Raw genomic sequence first — 18,777 nt, forward strand, 5'->3', positions numbered from 1 at the left:
CATTCCGGTTAAGGGTTCCGGGAAACATATACCAAAAGTCAGAGTGAATGGTTTTTACGCCACTTTTAGCAATATTCCAGCAATATCACGTCGGGGGAACCAGAAATTGGCTTCAAACAATGTACCCATGTGGGGAATCGAACCCGGTTCTTAAGCGTGATGAGCGGGCGCTTTAACCATTCAACCCCACCACTCCCCTAAAGTCAGAAGCCACCTTGTGGATCGAGTGGTCACGATGGGTGACTTTGTTCGTTGCCCTGCATCCTAAAGATGGATCGGTGCTCATAATGTTAGTCACTGGGTTGTTTCGGATAGAATCACGTTTAAAAGCTGGATTCACATATACTGATGTACAAAAGAAAGTACACACCTGCTGTTTTGAGACTATGTAAAAAAGTAAACATTTTGCTAGCAATTTTCCAATTGGGTACGGTATCTATGGTGTTATTGCAACACGTACACAATGCTTGTGAATCACAATCAGAACACTTATATTACGCTGTTTTTAGGAAAACATTTTACAAAAGCATCAGGTGTGTACTTTCTTTTGTACGTCAGTTTAGCTGTAATACCGTTGCGACTTGAAAGAAGTAAACATGTTGTATAACTGAAGGGCGATTCATAACCTCTATAAGGTTAGGGAGAGGTGTTTGTGTGGGTAGGGGTGCGGGGTGTGTTAGGAGTGGAATGTCTCATTATATAAGATCCGCGCAGGTCCAGATTATAACCATGGGTGTATCTTTCTGTACCAATACGAATTCTTCATTGTTCGTATGGATTTTGGAACTTGCCTTCTGAGAAAAGGGGCAAAGGCTAAGTAACACTCAATTTAAGTACATTTTTAATTTCACACACACACACACACACACACACACACACACACACACACACCAAGCATTGCTTGATTCCCATGTCTGATGGGCTACATAGATGATGAATTCACCAAGAACCTTTTACATTCAGGAAAGATCGGACGAATACGAGCAGTCTGCGAGACTGTTTGGAAGAGACTGAAGCAAGAAATTCATTACACGCTCTATTGGTGGTTTGACGTGAAAAGATCATCTTGGGTCTGGCTACAACTGTAAGACATGATCTGGGTTTCCTTGAGAGCAGAGCAGCCCCAGACATGCGTTATTAACATCGGGTCGAAGAGTACACCATCGTGTGATAATTATTATTTACAGTAGGTCGTTTAAATAAATACCATCACAAGTTGATAGGTTAGCTTCGTACATAACTCCGAGTGGCCTCGCATAACAGGTAAACAACTAAATCACGTTTTTCCGAAATACCTGTTAGAAAAACTCAGAAGGTGAAATAACAAGAGCTATATTTCCTAACACACAACAGCTGAGAACTCAACGAGGAACGAAACCTTGAGACGCTAAATTCGCTAATGTAGAACGAAATACACTATGTTTGAGATCAGACATCCATTGAAAGTAGTTCTCTGTTTATTTAGATTCGGTAACTGTTTTAAAATGCGTTGTCTGTTTGTTTTTTGGGGGTGTTTTTTGTTTTGTTGTTTAACGCCACACTCGGCAATATTGCAGTATATAGTGGTGGTCTTCATATACTCAAGTCTGGACCAGACAATTCAGTGATCAAAAAACATGAGCATCGATGTACGCAGTTGGGAAATGATGCCATGTGTCAACCAAGTCAGCAAGCCTGACAACCCGATCCCGTTAGTCGCCTCTTACAACAAGCATAGGTTACTGAAGACCAATTCTAATTCGGATCTTCACGTTTTAGGAGGCGTTGGAAAAGGTTGTATTTGAATGTTGAAGTACATCCTGTATATACATAGTAAATCTTTTATCTCAGGCGGGATTGAACATGGAATTAAAAAGTGAATGTTTTACTTGATCATTACTTCGACATCATGACAAGAAATGTTCCAAAGAATTCTGTACTTTTAACACAGAAATATACTCCTTGCTTTTTTTACAGAACAAACCCCACTGACGATATACGTAACACTGCCTCGTATTTACATCCAGTAAACAATGCGTTGAAAGCACCAACACGTACTGTAAACCGCCCCGTATATCATTTACACTGGGTATATATTCGGGCCGCCGGAGCTTAGCATGTGTCTGTTATCTGTAAATGATCTCTGGTCTTACTTCGAAACAATTAAACATCATCTTGGTCCAAGGATACAACTACAATTATCATTACTGGGGCACATAACCTTCCGGGCACGGGAGGACCAGAGTCTCGTCCCTTCATCCTGCAGGAAACCTGTAAATCTCGAATACCGGTTTGTCTCGATCAATATTTCCAGGTTTGTCAGAACCAACGCTTATGGTTTTCGTCAAAATGGTGAACACTCAAGTCCTGCTTCATTTCGGGTTTTTCTTCCATATCCGACTGACACGTCGTTTCGTGATGTCATGATTAACTGTTGTAATTCCTTCATCAGTGAACCAATCATCAGCGGATACTAACCCCTAAGGTACATAACTCTGCATATCGAGCTGTGACGCTACATGATCACCTAAATCGTTCACCTTGACCTACTACCATTTGAGCGTTGGTGTCTTATGTTTTACGTGGATTTAACGTTTATCGCGTCGAGCCAGCTGAGTGGGAAAGGGTAATCTAGTGCACCCCGTTCTCGTTTACTGCGATGGTTCTGTTGGCCCTCTCATTGATGACTGAGGAGTCAAGAGTTCGAATCTAAACTAAGCAGATCCTGCTCGAACCCTTTCCAGCGGATTGCTGTGCCTGAGATACGCTGACCACGGCTACACGTGACTTTCCTGGATACAGATACAGGTGCTTCCACAGCATAAATTACGTTTATTTGTATCTGAGTTATACTCCCAAATGAATATATATGCTTAATTTCGATTGAAAGACATGGTGGGTCACGTATGAATTTACTGTGCAGCAATGCATGGAAAGCGATTTCACACAAAATGGAATTTCTTTGCACTATGTATTTTTTTGATATTCGTAAGGCGACTTTCTCCCGGCAGTGTATATTTTTCCCAAATGTTCAGAAACAAAATGGAGATGCAATATTTTATCTTCACCGAAAATATTCACACTTGAAAGACATCAAAGGTCTGATACCGACCATTTAAAATGTGAGCTCAGAAAAACATCTCTGTAATGCTGGTTATAGAATCTAAGAGTTTTAAGCTTAAATGACCTGAAAGATTTCTAGATTAATGATAAGTTCAAAACGAAGTACATTCTCAGGTCTGTCTAGCTTCCGAGTCATCGTCATATTAGAGTGTGATCTTTCGTTGTTTTTGTTACAAACTAACAGAAAAGTTTTTATTATAAAGTGACTTATCTACTGTTCCGTTGGTATAGTACCCACTAACCAATAAAAGCGCAAACATGGCACCTTCCGCAACAATCGTCATCATGACAAGATCATTGTGCTCATTCCAAATTTACGATTGCCTTTCTGGAAAATAATTATGACTTCATCAACCATTTAAAAGGAATATAATGAATACTTTTTCAACATGGAAAAGCTCCTTTAAATCATTTGACAAAAGATCATCTGGCATTAAAGTTATCACCGAGCGTAACGAATTGTCTGGGGAGCTGAATCAGCGATGGGTCTCTTTGGCTATCCGATATAGTTCTGAAGCGCATTACACAGTGAACGATTTAACTATTACCTAAACACGGTCCCGAAATAGCAGACATATGTTCTGGAAGAAGGACATAATTGAAGAGCTGTGGGCGCTTAATTCAACAGATGAGGATGATTCAGTCTGACAGACAGTTGTTATTTTCAGTTCCATGAAGGCAAGTGGTAAAATGTCAAAACCATTGGTCGCCAGGCCCACCCCATTTCCTTAGTCGTTCGAAAATCTCTGGAAATAGACATGTCCATTGTGCGATTATAGTGTGAATATGTGTATATCGATCAATACTGACTAGAGAAGGTACGGTGTTTTAGCTAAAGACAACGAAAATGTCCTACCCCCGCGGTGACACCCGTCACAAATACACGCAAGGGCAAGTAAACTGTTCATCTGAAATACACAGGACAATTAATACCATCGACAATACTGGAGTATTACTTCCTGGAAAATATAAACACTTTTATTATGCACACCAGTGATATTTTATAGGTTGTTGTTGACATTTCCGAATGACTGTTTATTTAACACTGCACCAGGAATATGACAGTCATTCGTGATGAGAAATGTCTGAATGCCTCTCATTAGAAATATACCAATAACAAGTGATGTTGAAGATCACTAACGATACATGCATAATTGAGTTTTTCCCGCCATATGTTTATTTCCGTTCTAAAATACCCTTTTACAACTAGATTTATATCTAATTTCCAAACATGCCTATCGTGTATTTATTTCGACATCCGTAGTAAACATTGCTATAGGTAACCCTACGTAGGTAGGGCCGTTGCTGATCTATTTATAAATGCATTCTTTTTTATATCACTGAATAGGAAATTGAAATTTGTATAGCTAAAGAAGTGTGCACGTCATGTTTAGGAAATTCTGTTTTCGTATGTTTTTATTCCCTCTCAGGGTGGTGGGGTAGCCTTGTGGTTAAACCGTTCTCTCGTCACGCTGAAGACAGGGGTTCGTTTTCCCACAAGGGCACAATAACTGAAGCCCATTTCTGTTGTCCTCCGCCGTGATATTGCTAGAATATTGCTAAATGCGGCGTAAAACTAAACTCACTTACTTTTTCCCTCTCTTCAGTGATTATCACATGTAAACTGAAATAATCGGATCTGGTCAATCAAAGTTAGCAGTTGAAAAGTAATCAAAATACATTGCACAATAAACTTTATTAATTTTGGAACCTTTCCGAAATAACAAGGAAAACTGGAAATGTCATGAATATTTTGATGAACCAAGAGTTCAAAAAGCGTGTTGCGTGTGTATCCCGATGCATGTTGTGAATGAACAAGAGCGGTTACTATTCCTGATTACGAGCGATCCCAAATTCATGCTCCGACAGATCGGACGCTATCAGTGACGCACTACAGACTCGGTGCCAGATTACACAAGCAGCGGAAGACATTCCTTAGATTGATCAGAATAGAACAAACAGCCTACTTCCATGCGTCTGAAAGGACAGGTGAAACCACAGATGTTATTGACAATCGTCCAACTGGGCCATCTCCAGATGAAAGTACAGAGGATCAAATATTGTCAGGTTAATACCACGAATAAAGATATGTGTTCGGACAACATCAAGACACAAATGTATCCGAAGCCTAGGCGATTACACCGACACATCAGCCAGCGGTGACCAGCCAGTGGGAAAACTCGGTTAAGTGTACAAGTAGAGAGTTATGATGAATTGTCAGAGCTTGAAGAGCAGTTGGATGAATATTATCGTGTCGAGATGACGTTTATAACAAGTCAATGGTCATGCTGCAATTCAGTGGGTGTATTCTTTTGTAGGCTTGTTTCGTGTAGGTTGGTAGGTTTAGTTCCTGGAAGTTGATGAAATATTAAACGTCAACACCAGAGAACAAGTCTCTAGAATCAGCTCGCAGTGAAAAGTACGTGAAGGGATCAGTGAGGACACCGGGTAAGCATGTCCGCCTTACGGAAGCGCATGTTTGATGACTCAGGGTGTCTGTAAAAGCAAGTGTTGTCTTGTTGTCTGAAGTGCAATCAGCAGTCTTCTTTCTGCATGACCGTAAATGACCTGTACCAGATAATCCAATGATCGACATTATGAGCATCGATCCGCAAAACTGATATACGATGACATGTTATCCACCACGTCACTGAGTCAAACCACCCAATCCAATGAATTGCCTCTTACGACAATCATGTCACGAGGTCTACCATGTCTGAAAAGGTCTTTCAAGCCACAGGGATCCCATTCGGCAACGTCGGACCATAGTTCACAAACAAGGATGATACCACGTTCACTGTCTCGACCAAGACGACTCCGATCACTATGGTCCTTGACAGGAAACGTCTGGACTGTATGGACAGTCAGCTATCGATAGCTGAAAGATATTTATAGAAAGATGGCCATTGCTGGTCACTATCAGATGTGTTATCTTGGCGGACAAGATTCTACTATACACGTCTCTCGACCGCAAAAATTTCATCATCGATTTTATGCATATGATTCGTATTGTTGAAAAGATTCAACCGAAAAGAGCCTATTTTGATGTCATACTAATAATTTAAAGCCACAAATCGCTTTCCAAATCTATAAGAAATTCTTCCAAAGAGAACTTCAAAAACACAAGAGTGGAATGCCATATTCCAACCATTTCAAAAGTGCGAATCCATGAATCACCATCTAGTCCTGATGGTACCAGGTGTTCGTGAAAATGTAAGCCTATATGGCTTTATCGGTATCACCCGTCACAAACACATGCAAAGGCAAGTCAATTGTAACACAGCTTACGACATTCGGATAAGAACCGCTTGTACAAATTGGCGCATCGGCAATGGCAGTCAAACACACGACACGTTTCATCTCTTTCGCACATGTCTTCCACCCTTTGGATAGGTTTTGGAGAAATTGATATTCATGACGGACGGACGGACGGACGGAGGAAAACGGAAGGCCTAGAAAAGCGTCACTTCGAATGCTCACATGACATGAGCTGACATGCAGCCTTGGTACAACAGCAACAAAACAAACCTATAGTGTTTTTATAACACATTGAACAGAGACCCCCCATTACCATTAAAACACTTACCGGTTTATCGACCAAGTAGTCACGGCAGAGTACAGATAAAACGATCCAAGTTGCTTTGTACCTTTATACAGCAATAACACTTAGTGCTTTCAAACTTTAATTTGAACAATGTTCATACATTATATATACATATATGAATATATGTTATTAATGATAAATACACAGCTAAGAAACAATAATATTTGAAGACATTTTTGTTTTGTCTTCAAAATTAACAGTCATGTTCAGTTGCGTATGTGTGTGTAACCATATCTGGTGTCTTTCAGGACGTATCCAGCTCCAATTCAAACTGCCGGCTTACAGACAGAAGGCTGGAGTTCATCAATAACCTCTGTTGCGTTACATTGTGCAACGAATTGCAAGTTCCCACTCATTTGTAAGTGAAGGATCGGGACTTTGTTCTTGATATATCAACAAGAAGATCGTTCTAAGATCTGTCTTAATATCAACAAGATGATCATTCTAAGATATGTCTTAATATCAACAAGAAGATCGTTCTTCGATCTGTCTTAATATCAACAAGAAGATCCTTCTTCGATCTGCCTTGATATTAACAAGAAGATTATTCTAAGATTTGTCTTAATATCAACAAGAAGATCGTACTTCGATCTGTCTTAATATCAACAAGAAGATCCTTCTTCGATCTGCCTTGATATCAACAAGAAGATAATTCTAAGATTTGTCCTAATATCAACAAGAAGATCGTTCTTTGATCTGTCTTAATATCAACAAGATGATCATTCTAAGATCTGTCTTAATATCAACAAGAAGATCGTTCTTCGATCTGTTTTAATATCAACAAGAAGATCGTTCTTCGATCTGTCTTAATATCAACAAGATGATCACTCTAAGATTTGTCTTAATATCAACAACAAAATCGTTCTTCGATCTGTCTTAATATCAACAAGAAGATCCTTTTTCGATCTGTCTTAATATCAACAAGAAGATACTTCTTCGATCTGTCTTAATATCAACAAGATGATCACTCTAAGATTTGTCTTAATATCAACAAGAAGATCTGGCAAGAGAGCGTTAAGGAATCTGCGGAAATACCGAATAGGGGTCTTCGCATTCATTTGCATAGATCGATGCTCATGATGTTGATCACTGGATGGTCTGGTCCACACTCAATTATTTACAGACAGACGCCAATAGGAGGATTATTGCGTTAAACAACAAATAAGCGGACTCGAGAAATGACATACAGAGCATGCACCACGAAACCTTCTTCCTCTCATAAATCTCGATCAACCGAAGCATGTCAAATAGGACAGATATAATAGTTTCGACTCTGGCTCCCGACGTGGCTAAATTCAGACCACTGATTCTACCCTCATTACGTAGCTGATTTATAAATCCATACACACTCATCCATTAATAAGACCGTCCCTATCTGGTTTTATGTTTTAACATCAAACGACTAGCGCGACTGTTGTCCTCCTAGCAGCTAATGAAAAAGACACGTCTGATTTGAAATTACAGCATGTAGACTGTAAAGTCCCAAACGTATTACTTACAGTGATACAAATAGACCAAATGCGTATGTTCTGGTAATAGTTATTGCTAAATCGGCAAAGCAGTGACAAATAACGGTAATCAGTCGCGGTGATGATACAATAAATCAGAATCATAATTGCAACCCCTACATCCCTATATCATACTTTATTATGAAAGTTGGTGATACGAGGACGGTTAGTTACGCTTGGTTGACCTGGAGTTGAGCCCTCGGTCACATAATGAATGATTAAAGAGCTATGCTCTACGGCCTGGTGTCAATTTCTTGGTCTAGTCGGTCTAACGAGAATCATATGTGAACAATGAGACAGAATCTCTCTTTAAAGGAGGTGATTAATTAACGGTTAATGGTTACTTTGATACATTAAATATACATCATGGATTTAACAGAGTGTCTAACCGTATCTTAAATTGTTCGGACTTCATTGACAAAGATTGTATGATCGGTATTAAACATATAGAACAACGTCAAGACCAGAGAATGACCAGTCTCGATTTCCGACGAAACAGGTTCCGTTGGGCGTAAGAGGGAGACATGTATCCATTGTATGAACGGATCACTTACCAAGGCGAAACCAACTTTGGTGCTCTTTTGTTTTTAGAATAAACAAACACACAACACACGAACATTTTTGGACTTTTATGTTGTATAAATGTAAGGATGTATTTTCGTGCGTAAGCACGTTACAACAATAATCCTGGTCATCTCTCAGTTCTATTCTCTTTGATGACTGTTTACATGGGTAGATCGAGTTTATGACGCAATGAGCATTAGACCAGCTATAATATGGGACACCAGAAAATGGAGTGAGTGAGTGAGTTTAGTTTTATGGAACTTTTAGCAATATTCGACCAAACAGTATCACGGCGGGGGACAAGAGAAATGGGCTTCACAATGTTGGGAATCGAACCCGGGTCTTCGGCATGACGAGCGAAAGCCTTAACCTCTAGGCTACCCGACGTGTGACGATGGTTATCATACAAAAACGAATTCATGTAATGTATTTAAATCACATCAAAATCAGAACTGACTTCAAAAAGAGTCGCCTGAAATTAGCTTAAAATAATAGAACTTTTCACTCTATCAGATCCAAAACTAATAGTGATTACTAAACAAAATAATATTATCATAGATGAATACTCTCATCACACGTCCCAGCCATGAGAACAGTAATTCCAAGGGGATTACCAATCGAATAACCTTTCTAAACGTGGGGATTACAAGACGATAAACGATCTTCAGAACAGAAGGACACCCCACAAGGAAAGCTAACACTCGTAATGGCTGCCATGGGAATATTTTTCGGAGTCAAGTGATCCATGGATCACGTGCATGGAGAATCGATGGATTGCGGAGACAGAAGATGTGAGTCCCGCAGGTAATACGGAATAATACCTCATCCAGGATTGAGATTTACTGTCCTTTATTGTGACGTATTGGTGATACAGTACATATTCTCACTCTTTGGCACCCAAAAGCTGTCCACCATCTATACTTTGTGAAGACGGTCGTAAAATTGACTTTATGTTAGCATAGTACAATCAGCCAGCGAACAGTCCAACTATGGCGTTCAAGTTGTCGTTAAGAACCAGAGAGTGCTTCTAAATACGATGCTACGGCGAATGAAAAATGTGTTATGGGACCATTAACCTGTTATGGGAAACATAATCATTCTAGTGTGCAAAGTGTCAAATATCGTACACAATAATGTATAAGAAAGGGTTTGCTTTCATTTACTAGTATTGAAAACCATCCTTCTTTGACTTCTACGATATAAATAACGATACGTCCTTATGCCTCCACTTAGGGCTTTACTCTTCACTTGTTTATACTGGACAAACACAGACTAAAAAAGTGTCCCTCTCATAACACGTATGCTGAGATATACGAGTGAGTGAGTTGGGTTTAATGCCAGTTAAGAATTTTTCAATTATATCTTGGGAGTACCGTTCCTAAAATGTATGAGCAAGACCATGGTTCTGATACTGGGTCATGTTCGTGGTATATCTGGTTTCGAACTCAAAACAAGCGTACACTGTGGCGACAATCGGCGAATTACGGCACCGAAGACCACTGTAACCCTGGTTATAGGAAACATTCCCGTCATATTTGGTCAGGAACAAGATGACATAAAAGCGGCCAGCCTGGGATCTAAGTCACTCACGGATTAAACAAACTTCGCAGCGTCAATTTGACAGGAGAATTAAAGTAGAATCTTTGATGGTTCAAAGTAATTTACTTGCGCACGTTATAATTAGAAACTTAAAACGATATTGATCCCAACTTAGCTCACATGGAGCTATCTAACGTCGGTTACACTAATCAATCTTCGATCACGTCACAGTGGTTCAAAAACTTTAATTTCAGAAATATGCTCTCATCAAATTTGTTTTGCTTCGATCACTCCAGCGTTTCTCAACGTTCGTCGAGCTCCAGCTTCTGTCGCTCTACTTGATCACGAGCTGATCCATTAACTAGACTACCACGCCGGCAAAAGCGCATCATCTGCTCAGGCGTCCCCGATTAAACCCAACCCCGTACAAAACTGTTTCAAAACCTCACTTCAATTAAATGCAACACAAGCAAAAACCTCTACAATCACATGTTGAATTTGCCTTCGAGAGTTTCCTCCAATTAACACCGGTAGCCTATGGGCACCAGCAGCATTGCATCCAACACGATGAAGGAAGTCTAAGACGACTAAAGAACAGAATCCTAACAAGAAGTAGCGCTAAGCCAAAATTGATTGATGTGTAAAATGGATGTTTTCGATTTCCAAGAGCTGCTATTTTAGAAAATTTCTCAGTCGTTGATGCAGAAAACACTCATATGCGATCCGCAAGGGCTTCAGCTGACTTTCCAACGTATTGAATCGATGTATTTGACGACAATGGTAATCAAGTTTTCTATTTTTTCCCCACTATTAACCACTGCGTCGTAACATATCAAGTGACAGGTACGGAAGGCCACGTCAATACTTTCTAAAAATTAACGGTGATAGTTGAAATTGGCTTCCATGACAACAATTGCCCACGTCTTGGACTAACAAAAACAAAAGTTGGAAAAGCTAGCAAAAATCCAATTATATATGTTTTCTTCAAGGATTTGGATTCGTGGACTTTATCTAAGCAACAAAATGAAGTTGTTATCAAGGAATCCTGCGTCAGCGCTTGTGGACACGAATGGTCAATGGTTAATTAGGAGTGAGTGAGTGAGTTTAGCTTTACGCCACACTCACCAATATTCCTGCTATATGGCAGCGGTCTGAAAAGAATTGAGTCTGGACCAGACAATCCAGTGATCAACAGCATGAACATCCATCTACGCAATTGGGATACGATGACATGTGTCAACCCAGTCAGCGAGCTGACCACCCGATCCCGTCTGTCGCCTCTTACGACAAGCATGGGTTACTGAAGACCAATTCTAACCAGGATCTTCACGGGTTGGAAAATAAAGATGGTTTGTTGATAAAACAGTCCACTCGCGCCGATTCAGTTCTGTTACAGAAACGCGTAAATCTCATGAAGGGAGCTACAGATGTTCGTTTTAGCCAGACTGCACTCTCTAAGCATGTGAAATAATCTCAGAATTGAAAAACAATAAACTGCGTCTAACACGCATTTAACGAACTGACGAATAAAACGAACGTATGTTTATGCGTATGACGAACTACGTAACGATTATGACGAACTAAGATCAATGGTACCTTTGAGTTCGTTATCATCGATTTTTTTTTATTCATTTGCTACTTTACATCACATAGAGCAAAGAGGATATTATTAACAACATCAACGATTCTCGCAGCAGCACACCTTCTGTTTTGTGAACATGGTATCTCCACAGAGAAATGATTGTAGATGTAGCCAGGTCACACGAACGTGGTGTTTATGATACGAATATATATAATACACGAATGGAACATGTACGACATTCGTGGATGACAAACTCGTGGCACACTGACTGCCGCATTGGCGCTTCAGGGTATTAAAGTGAGTGAGTGAGTATGGTTTTACGCCGCTTTTACCAATATTTAAGCAATATCCCGGCGGGGGACACCAGAAATAGGCTTCACACATTGGAGAATCGAACCTGGATCTTCGGCGTGACTAGCCAACGCTCTAACCACTAGGCTACCCAACCGCCCCTACACTGACTGTACACGACGTTGAATTTGACGTTGAGGTAATGCGTTCCATTAGGCGTGCTCCATTACAATACGATTATGCACTGGATGATCTCTCTTGGCGTATTCTGTGACTCACAAACGTGCTGTACGGGATTGTGATCTTGATTCCTGGGCCTGTAGAGAGTTGCTTTCGAGTTAATGTAAGAAATCATCAACGGCAAGTGCACAACGTGGCCTCGCATTGTGGCCCATGAGGACTGACCCTGTGTTGAGAGGATGATCTTCGAAAAGTGGTACAACAAACCAAGTGTAGTCATATGAGAGGCAACCCACACCGCCAATGAGCCTCGGTCACAAGGTCCTTGCTCCGACGATGTGTAATCAACAATGATGTTGAGCGAGTGAGTGAGTTTAGTTTTACGCCGCACGCAGCAATATTCCAGCTATATGGCGGCGGTCTGTAATTATTCGAGTCCGGACCAGACAACCCAGTGATCAACAGCATGAGCATCGATCTGCGCAATTGGGAACCGATGACATGTGTCAAACAAGTCAGCGAGCCTGACCAACCGATCCCGTTAGTCGCCTCTTACGACAAGCATGGGCTACTGAAGATCAATATTCTAACCCGGACCTTCACGGGTCACTCTGTTGTTGACATGCCACTTGACATGAACCGATGATTCTGAGAATGGATGTACCCTCCCTTGGAGTTGTCACTAATGAGTCGACCAGAACGCTGACGATCCATAACGTCATTAGTTTGATGATGTTTTCTGGCCAATCGACTGATAGTCGATGGATGACAACCACCATCTCTCTCCTTATCGCAGTCCCACAGGTTCCAGTAATTTTAGTATCATTGGGTTTGAAAGTCGGAATCCTGAAAAACACTGAATTTGAACAGAAATCTTGGTAAAAAGTTGAACCTGTTCCTTGAAGCGTGAGTGAGTCGATCCCCATTCCGAGCCTTCTCTCGATCCTACCATTCCAAGCCTCCAAGCCTCTCGATCTAACCTGCACTCATTCCAAGCCTTCTCTCGATCTAACCTCTACCCACCATAACGCCACCAGTTTAGAGATATCTACCCATCAGTCGATAACCATGTTTTCACCTGTACTCATTCCAAGCCTTCTCTCGATCTAACCTCTACCCATCATAACCATAACGCCACCAGTTTAGAGATATCTACCCATCAGTCGACAACCATGTTTTCACCTGCACTCATTCCAACCTCTACCCACCATAACGCCACCAGTTTAGAGATATCTACCCATCAGTCGACAACCATGTTTTCACCTGCACTCATTCCAAGCCTTCTCTCGATCTAACCTCTACCCACCATAACGCCACCAGTTTAGAGATATCTACCCATAAGTCGACAACCATGTTTTCACCTGCACTCCGATTGTCTAACGTTTACCATTCCAGTTGCGGGATTTGTTTCACTTTCTGTCGAGTACACTTTTAGGGGCACTTTACTTCGTGGTACCGAACGAACCTAACGTTAAGTTTCACATGCAAGCAACTAGGATGTGTCTAAGCCATGTTTTACATGTACAATGTGGCAAGTTTAAACAAGTTTACTGTAAACATCGAAGAACTGTGTACATACATGTGTACGTACGTACGTACATATGTACATACATGTGTACATACATACATACATACATACATACATACATACATACATACATACATACATACATACATACATACATACATACATACATACATACATACATACATACATACATACATACATACATACATACATACATACATACATACATACATACATACATACATACATACATTTGTATAGCGCCGATATCCAGCTCAGCTCAGCTGCTCAAAGGCGCTTTGTTTTTTCCCTCGATCACTGGATGTCAATCTGAACGGCACATCATATTGTCAATCTCAACTCCCTGGGGATCATACAACTCTTGCAGCCACTAGGCGCACCGAGTTATTGTGGCATTCCCATCCTTACGAGGTACCCATTCACAGCTGGGTGGACTGGGACACATAGTCACAGTACTTTTGTACACTGCATCAAAACTGTCATTTCAGGTTTCCTGAAACATCGTTCCTTGTACACGACTATAAAGTTTCATGTATACCATACTAGCCGCTGTATATATGGCGATCAATACTTTCCATCACCAAACACAGATGTCTTTAGGGTAAACATGAATGTTTAATTTACTGCGATCGGACCTTATGAAATTCCTAAGGCCTATATGTAGTTTGCCAGCTGCAATGATATTGTGGATTTCGCATGTTCCCACCCAATCATCTCACATCAGCAACTTGGACTGACTGAGTTTGGTTTTACGCCGCTTTTAGCAATATTCCAGCAACATCACGGCGGGGGACACCAGAAATGGGCTTCACACATTGCACCCATGTGGGGATTCGAACCCGGGTCTTCGGCGTGACGAGCCAACGCTTTAACCATTAGGCTACCCCACCGCCCCTCGGCAACTTGGAGCTCACATCAGAGACATAGCTACATAACACCACAACTTAAGTTCATACAGCGCATTTCGTAATGTTAGTGTCGTATGTTTTGTGACTGAGTATGGTTTTACGCTTCTTTTAGCAATATTCCTGGCAATATCACGGCGGGGGACACCAGAAATGGGCTTCACACATTGCATCCATGTTGGGAATCGACCACAGGATTTCTGCTTGACGAGCGAACGCTTTAACCACAAGGCTACCCCACCGCCCCCGTATGTTTTGTATAGAGCCATGAGTAGAGCAAAGTATGATTGCTTCGTGGTGACATTTTGCATCACTTAAATAGGATTTGACGTAACGACAGGATTTGCCTTACAGGATTTTATACTTTGAAGCTATAGTCATTTGCATACCACAGCAATAGGATTATGTTTACATTGTAACAAGATCTTTACATTGTAACAATAGGATTTTATATAATATAAAACAGGATATTATGCAACGAAACAATTGGATTTACACCTTAACAAGAGGACATATACTCTCCCAAAAAAAGAAACGCATCATGAAAATAGCAATTTCATGTAGCAATGAATTATAACGTGATTCATTTTACAAAAGGTTTTGCTCTGTTTATGAGTCCTATGGTGTTTATGTTTTGAAACATCACAACAAAACGCACCATCCGTAAAATATCCGTATTTAACAGCATGATTTTCAATTTCGGCGTGTAGTGTCACAGAATACACAATTCACATGCAATGCACGTGAAAGTTGGGGATCAGATAGTCTCAATGCTGGGTTGATCGCTGTCTGTCGATTACAGTGAGACCCCAAATACCCGGACCCCAAATATCCGGAAACCTCACCTTCCGGTCAAGTTTCATAAAAAAAACAATCTCTTACGTTATAAAAGTGACGGTCTATAACGGATATGCGGTTTCCGTTCCCGGACGGTAAATTTTACAAACCAACCGGTTAAAGCAACACAAAATTGACTCACGTATCCGCACGAAGCTTTGATCTACCACTGACCGTGTGAAGGGAAGCGCGAGAGTCCCACGTGTTTTGACACGAGACAAGGTCTGCTAATCCGGATTAATGATCGATCAGCAGGTGGTGATTAGTAGGCCTGTCTGACACAGACTAAAATGGCCTTGGCAAATCAAAACGACCATGCTGTTTTGGAAGTGATTTTAAACCAGAAGTGTATGCTCGCTACCGTTCAAAGACCTACTATATTATTGTGCATGTTTGAACTTGATCGCCGGGAAACATGTGCACAGCTGATTGCTATTTCCGGCTCAAATACACACGGTAATCTTAATCCCTGCAAATAATACAATGCCCAGCAGAAACAACTTATAGAACTTAAAAGGTAAATATTTACTGTACTGTAGTTGGAATATTGTTGACGAACGCAAAATGCCACGTCATATCGCCATTGGTTTGCTTGAAGCTGGCCAGTCTCAACGTGCAGTTGCCCGACGCATGAATGTTCACCAAAGCACCATTTCAAGGCTCTGGGAGAGATATCGCCGGCAGAATGCGGTAGCAGATGCCCCTCGTAGTGGGCGACCTCGAGCGACCACTGCGGCGCACGATCGCTACATCCGGGAACATCACCTGCGTCATCGAACAGCAACGGCGACCAGTACCGCTCGACAAATACCCGGATTGAGGAGGCTTTCTGCACAGACCGTTAGGAACAGGTTGAGAGAGGCTGGTTTACGTGCCAGAAGACCTTATTTTGGCCCTGTGCTTCGACAACAACATCGTCGACATCGAGTTCAATAGTGCACCAACGTTCAGGCCTGGAACCTACCGAATTGGCGTAGAATCTGGTTCAGTGATATTGGAACGACGCGATGGAAGAATGCGGGTGTACAGACGTCGACGTGGACGTTTCGCCGACGCTTGCGTTCCCCAGATTCGGCCAGGGACAGTGTTATGATGTGGGGAGCGATCACTTGCCGTAGGAGAAGTGATTTGGTGATGATCCAGGGCAACCTGACAGCTCAACGGTAATGTGACGAAATCCTACGCCCACACCTCCTTCCAATCATTGATCGCCAGAGGGAGTTGTTTCAACAGGACAATGCCAGGCCCCACACAGCACGTCACACCAGAGACATCAATGTGCTCCCCTGGCCCTCAAGATCACCGGACTTAAACACGATCGAACATCTGCGGGATGCCCTGGACAGACGGGTGCGACGCCGTAACCATCAGCCCCAGACACTTCAGCAACTCGCACAGGCACTACAGGTAGAGTGGGCTGCGATTGGGCAACACGAGATTCTGAGACTTATTCGTTCGATGCCGAGGCGATGCCGTGCAGTTCTGGATGCCCACGGTGGTCACACGAGGTATTGACTTCAGCGCCACCACACGTCTGCATGTGACACTCAAACTGACTTTCCTCGAGTTGGTGCCAAAGATGGATACGTCTGCATTCCCAGTGTGCAATTTCGCTATATTTCATTGACTCATAAAGCCTACAAGATGTTTCAAAATAAACATAAAAATAGAGTTGAATTTCCTATATGCGTTTCTTTTTTGGGAGAGTATATATACATCACAATAATTATGATTTTAATTTTCATCGTAAAAATATAGATATGCATTTTAACGCAGACGAGTTCTGTACTTGCGCAACTAGCATTATGTGTACTGGGGCAATCTGTTATTACAATGGTTTCCAAACATACTTTATGTCAATATTATCTTTAGGAAATTGTGTCTGTTAATGCAACATTACCATCTGTTGAAGAAGTGACACTATAATCCACTCGATTTGATTACTATTCCATGATATAGCGTTATTACGGTCCAAACCTATCAGTATAAGCTGAAAGTGCTAATGAGGCAGGGGAAACATTTGCTTTCGAAAAACTATTTTGAATTTGATAAGCAGATGTTACCATAAACAGAAACTTAGTAACCTTCTAACCACAAACAATTTTCGAGTCACGAAAGGAGTAGAGCATGTGATGACCTTATGATAGACTGACTGACTGAGTTTGGTTTTACGCCGCTTTAAGCAATATTCCAGCAACATCACGGCGGGGGACACCAGAAATGGGCTTCACACATTGTACCCATGTGGGGATTCGAACCCGGGTCTTCGGCGTGACGAGCCAACGCTTTAACCATTAAGCTACCCCACCGCCCCCCTAATGATAGATATGTGACTGAATGATATGGGACTATACGTAACTCAATCAATAACCAAACATACGTGCATGTCTCAGACAATGTCGATGGAGCAAAGGAAATGGGAAGCAGTTACCGAATTCACAACTGTGTAAGCGAGTCCCACACCTGTCCAATAGCAGGAATAAGATAATTTAATCACTCCATTTGTGTAGAATTTTTAAATCTGCGTCCCATAAGTATGCCAGTCTGACGTTGCTGCGAGCAGCGTGCGCTACAGTCACCAGCTGCGTATGATAACTGCGGAAATGAAAGCAATCCCTTCCGGAAACCCATGCGATTATTCTTGTTCATTAGACAGATGTAAGCTCCAGACATCCTATGCAATATTGCGCACCGGTAGTAACCTGTGTGTTCATAATAGCGCCTTGCCATTGGAGATTAGGTAGGTTGGTTTCATCAGACAGGCTGATTTACAACCGCACAGACATACTTGATCTCTCCTTTGCTCCATCCAGACATATTTGGATCTAGGCATGGAGGTAGGGAATTGTACTTCAGGATATGCAGCTACATGAGGAAGGAGGAAGGAATGGTTGATGACTGACTGACTGAGTTTAGTTTTACGCCGCTTTTAGCAATATTCCAGCAATATCACGGCGGGGGACAGCAGAAATGGGCTTAACACATTGTGCCCATGTGGGGATTCGAACCCGGGTCTTCGGCGTGACGAGCCAACGCTTTAACCAGTAGGCTACCCCACCGCCCCCTGTTGATAAAGATGAGTGAGTGTGTGAGTTTAGTTTTACGCCTCACTCAGC

At 41.6% G+C, this 18,777-nt stretch overlaps 1 protein-coding gene across 5 annotated transcripts in view; it reads right to left on the bottom strand.

Annotated features, from left to right (window-relative positions):
- The window catches only part of LOC124254766 (cGMP-specific 3',5'-cyclic phosphodiesterase-like), a 143,739-nt gene that overhangs the window by 71,090 nt on the left and 53,872 nt on the right, over positions 1-18,777 (bottom strand). The window lies entirely within an intron of this gene.

The sequence above is a fragment of the Haliotis rubra genome, unplaced genomic scaffold, assembly GCF_003918875.1.
Source record: "Haliotis rubra isolate DU_JTF1 unplaced genomic scaffold, ASM391887v1 Scf581, whole genome shotgun sequence".
NCBI classification, from domain to species: domain Eukaryota; kingdom Metazoa; phylum Mollusca; class Gastropoda; order Lepetellida; family Haliotidae; genus Haliotis; species Haliotis rubra.